Source organism: Puma concolor, chromosome C2 (genome assembly GCF_028749965.1).
Source record: "Puma concolor isolate L17-30 chromosome C2, mPumCon1.1.hap2, whole genome shotgun sequence".
NCBI classification, from domain to species: Eukaryota; Metazoa; Chordata; class Mammalia; order Carnivora; family Felidae; genus Puma; species Puma concolor.
Genome location: NC_141675.1, coordinates 63,313,803 through 63,319,074, shown reverse-complemented (window position 1 = coordinate 63,319,074; position 5,272 = coordinate 63,313,803). Strand labels below are relative to the sequence as shown.

The following is a 5,272-nucleotide window of genomic DNA, read 5'->3' as shown; positions in this document are numbered from 1 at the left end:
TCTCTTCCCTGCGAGAAACTTTGAGCCCATGTCTTACAGGACCAATGTAAGTCATAGCACACAGATTAAAATCTATCCTGCCTTAGGAGAGTACCTTTGAAAAAGAGTCAACAACTGTCCCAGCTTTACAAAATATTTACCAGAGAAAGCAGCTGGAGCCTCAGAAATGTTAGGCTGGAAAAAAATGGATATGGGGCCAGAGATTATAAGGAATGTGTGTGTGTGTGTGTGTGTGTGTGTGTGTGTGTGTGTGTGTGTGTGTATACACACATACATACATACACAGTTAATATTTGCCCCCCCAGCCTTAAAAAATGTATCTAATACTGTATTTAAAAAATCTTTATTATGGTGAGACTACTCTGAAAATTGACCCACTAAATAAAACACCCGGGAGTTTAGTAAGCAAGGGAATAGTCCCCTGACCATATATTTCTTGAATGGCAACAGGGTTTCCACTGTTTTCCTAGACAACAACAGTTAGTCATTAAGGGTTCTTTTAGGGCAAAACATGGTCTCCTGGTCATGCCCAAACCAGTGGATTAATTTAAAGTAATTATGTAGCAGAAACCCAGTATTGTGTTTAAATGATACCGCTCCTGGCCAAAGAATGTAGGAATTGGTTGTGAGGGCACCTCCAGGAAAGGTCTAACTTCATCTAATGTATATACTATATAAAGCCTGTTTGAGGAAAAAAAAAAAAAAAAATCAGTAGGTTTTGGTTGTGCATTGGTTCTTGAGGTTAATTGCATACTGTCTTAGTAAGGGGAAAAGGATAAAATATATTAAAAAAACCAGAGCAAAATCCTCCTGGCAAAATCCCTCCTTTCCCACTCTCCAGGAGTTCTCTCAGATTGTTTGTGTCTCCATTCAATCGCGTGTAATTTTTACCCTGTCGATTGTACTGCAGAAGATATGTGATTGACAGTAGAGAATGCTCGTCCTGGGGGGCCTTACTGGAACTGGTGGTACAGTACTTTGCAGCCAGAGAATTGGGTGGGGGCAGGGGGCGGGGGGGAGGGCACAGAGGGTAAAGGAGCTTGCTTTTCAAATCTAGGACAAAGTAACAATATGCATTGCCCAGCATCAAATCAATAAACATGTGCAAAAGAAGCTACAAAAAATATAAATTGTTTCATCAACAAATGTTTATTGAAGCCCCACTATGTGCTCTCCTAAGCTGTTATGGAAGTGTGCTGAGCTGGACAATGTGCAGCATGGATTTCAAGGTATGAGGTGCCCTCCAACTCTGGAGTTTCACACTCTAGTTGAAGAGATAAGCATACAGGTAATATTAGATCAGATCAGACGTGTGGCAGAGCATTCGAAAGGCTGAGAGATCCCTTCTGATATAGACTGAATGTTTGCATTTACCCAAAACTCATATGTTGAAACCTAATCTCCAATGTGATGGTATTTGGAGGTGGGGCCTTTGGCAGGTGATTAGGTCATGAGGGTGGAGCCCTCATGAATGGGCTTAGTGTCCTTTGAAAAATGACCCCATAAAGCTCCCTAGCCCTATCTGCTATGTGGGGCACAGTGAAAAAATGGCTTTCTGGGAACCAGGAAGCACGTTCTCATCAGACACAGAATCTCCCTGCCAGCACCTTGATCTTGGACTTCCCAGCCTCCAGAGCCATGAGAAATAAATTTCTGTTTATAAGCCACCCAGTCTATGGTATTATGTTAGAGTGGCCCAAACATACTGAGACAACTTTTGTCTGGAATTACCCCAGAAAGCTTTGTGGATATGGTGTGATGTGAGTACTTAAGGTCTGGAAGAATATGGTCCATATGATATCATTAACACCAGTGTTGTTATTCACGACTTCCTGGCCTGACACTAGGTTTATGGTTATATCAAATGCTTGAAGTACCTGGTATAATATTCTTTACGCTTTTCCCACCAAGATTTAAAGAAAGAGAAAACCAGAAAATTTCCATTGTGAGAATTTTCTTTTAAAAACATTTTATTAATGTTTATTTTTGATACAGAAAAAGACAGAGCATGAGCAGGGAAAGAGCAGAGAGAGTGAGGAAGACGGAGAATCAAAGCTGGCTCCAGGCTCTGAGCTGTCAGCACAAAGCCCAACGCGGGGCTCAAATTCATGAACCAAGAGATCATGACCTGAGCTGCTTAACCGACTGAGCCAACCAGACACCCCTCCATTGTGAAGTGTTTCAATGAATTAAGTGTAAATGCCCCAAAACATAAGGATTTTATTTTCCTTAAAATAAACAAAGATCCCAGACCAAGGGGAAGATATGTGGCCCCAATGTAGCTTGCTGTTTGCCATTGGAGGCATGTTTGGGCAGAGAGTGAATTTAGGGGGATCATTTGACCAGGGTCTTGGCATGATTTTCTCTTTGCCATATGTTGAGCCAAGGACATTTTTTGTTATTGGGTCAATTGATGGTTGTTCCTATTTGTTTGATTAAAAAATGTTCTCAGGAAAGAAACTGGACATTATTAATTAGATGTTTCCCAGAAAAGTGTAATGGAATCAATTCTGTTTTTGGTATTGCGTAGTGAAGAATCTAGCCTTTACTCCAAAAAGAGGTCCAGCCTTTGTCCTCAGCCTCCTGATAGGAGTGTCTTTGTTTGCTTGGGGGCCTGAGCAAGAGAGTCACAGTGTGATACAGGTTGGGGAATTTGAGCCGTGTGATATAAGTTGAACTCCCGAGGGGCTCAAACTTGCGATCACCCACTGGATGGGGCCCTAATAAAGACTCTGGACACCAATGCTTGGGTAAACTTCCTTGGTTGGCAATACTCACTGTGTATTGTTTCACATCAATGCCAAGGAAGTGACAGTGTCATGAGTCCAGGGGGAGAGGACAAAAGCTCAGCATTTTCTACTTTCTTGATTTCTACCCTGGGTACTTCTTCCCTTGCCTGATTTCAGTCTGTATCCTTTCACTGTGTTACAGCATAACCATAGCATAAGAGCTTTCAATGAATTCTGTGAGTTCTTCTAGCAAATTATCAAACCTAGGGGTAGTTTTAGGTAACCCTGAACTTGTAACTAGTGTCGGAAGTGAGGGTAGTCTCTTGTGCAGATGGTTCTAGCATCTCATTTGGCTAAACTCTTACAAGTATAAAAGCACATTAGTATGTCCTGCAAAACTCCCTACTACTTCAGCTTTAGATAGACTGCCTGAAGCCTATCCATCCTGGCCTATCCTCATAAAGTACAGGCTAGGATATTTCTCCCAATATTTTGGTCAGGAGAAACCACATTAAAATGAAGATTAAGGGCAGTTTGGGAAAAGAGGACACATACACACATAGAGATGTCCATTGGGCTTTTGGCTTTCAGCTCAGAGGAGGAGGTGAAGGTTCAGCTGTCTCCAGCTGTCCTGATTCTGGGTTCCTCCAACAGCAGCCACCCCCACTGTGCCACCTAAGGTCAACCTCAGTGAGATCAAAGTCATGTATCTGAGGTGCATCTGTGGGGAAGCTGGTGCCTTGTCTGCCCTGGCCCCCAAGACCGGCCCCCTAGGTCTGTCTCCTAAAAAGTTTGGTGATGACATCATCAAGGCAACCAGTGATTGGAAGGGCCTGAGGATTACAGACCCTTCTGGCCATTCAGGACCCACAGGCCCAGACTGAAGTGGTATCTTCTGCCTCTGCCCTGATTATTAAAGCCCTCAAGGAACCACCAAGAGACAGAAAGAAGTAGAAAAACATTAAGCACAGTGGAAATATCACTTTTGATGAGACTGTCAACATTGCCCAACATATGCGGCACTGATCTTTAACCAGAGATCTCTCTGGAACCATGGAAGAGATCCTGGGGACGTCCCAATCAATTGCCTGCAATTTTGATGGCCACCACCCTCAACATCACAGATAATATCAACAGTGGTGGAGGGGAATGCCCCACTAGTTAAGAACTACAAAGGAAAATATTTCAGTAAAGGATCATATGACAACAGCAACAAGAAAGATATTCATTGAAGTATATCGTAAGACTGAATAGAGAACTGATTGTATAAATTATGATATTCCTTAAATGGATACTATTTTAAAAATTAGATATATATGTACTAATGTGAAAAGATTTCCAAAATAGCTTATTAAATTATAAGAGCAAGGTGCAATCAATTTTTCTTTCTTTCTTTTTTTTTTTTTAATCTCAATAATTAACCCTGAAGCAAAGGGGCAAATACTTTAATGAAGAAGTATGTAAACAAGTTTAAAGAGTTTGCTTTGGGGGTGATGTGTCCTTACTTGGGCATGAGGATTTACTTATTTTGGGACCTGGAAGATGAAAGAGAGGGAGGAAGAGCCAGTCCAGATAACGAGGGCAATGGTGGTTGACTTCCTCTGGGGACCCCCTGAGGAAAGGTGTAAAACACCTTCAGAATTGTCAGTCCCAGAGACAGAAGAGGGAAGCATATATGGGCTGCATGCCCACTCCAAGTTCCCTCTTGGCTGAAGTTGGAAACTCCAGGGGTGCTAACTCTCTGGCATTTCCAGGCTTGCACTCATAGAAGAATGTCTGGGCAGCTTCCTCCAGCATCTTTTTCTTTTTTTAGTTTTTTTTTTAATGTTTATTTATTCTTGAGAGAGAGAGAGAGAGACAGAGCGTGAGTGAGAAAGAGGCAGAGAGAGAGGGAGACACAGAATCCGAAGCAGGCTCCCGGCTCTGAGCTGTCAGCACAGAGCCTGACACAAGGCTCGAACCCACAAACCGTGAGATCATGACCTGAGCCGAAGCTGGGCGCTTAACCGACTGAGCCACCCAGGCGCCCCCTCTAGCATCTTTAAAGATGGCAGCAGAGGGGCTCCAGAGCAGAGAACAGCCCTTGGGTCCAGCCAAGGCAGTGATGTCAGGTTAGGCCTGCACATGCCCGTTTGTCGCAGCAATGACCAGGGCAGCTGTGGGCTATGAGGAGGTCAGACACAACACAAAGATGTTTGATGTGGCTTGGCATTCGGATATTCATCCCAGTGCTGGACTTCCTAGAAGACATAGCATTTCTGGATTCTGGAGTGCAGTTATGACCTGAGGAGGACCTGATGTCAAGACTGAGATGACTGGACTGGTTGGAGGCCACCACTGGGCTAAGTCTTTGCTTTCAGCCTTTCTCCTCGCTGCTTTGGCAGCGTCCTCTCTGCATCCAGTGATGGTAAATGCTCTCCCCCCATTGCTGTTGCTGATGGTGCTCCTTTCTCTCCTCTCTCAGGCTCTCCCTAGGGAAGCCCAGGCCTAGCAAGGAGACCCATGCTCCACTCTCTGAGACCTACACCCACCCCCACTGCAGC

The 5,272-nt window shown here is 43.8% G+C and overlaps 1 pseudogene; it reads left to right on the top strand.

Annotated features, from left to right (window-relative positions):
• The first annotated feature begins 1,165 nt into the window (after positions 1 to 1,165).
• On the top strand, positions 1,166 to 3,894 carry LOC112849953 (large ribosomal subunit protein uL11 pseudogene; annotated as a pseudogene).
• The last annotated feature ends 1,378 nt before the right edge of the window (positions 3,895 to 5,272 follow it).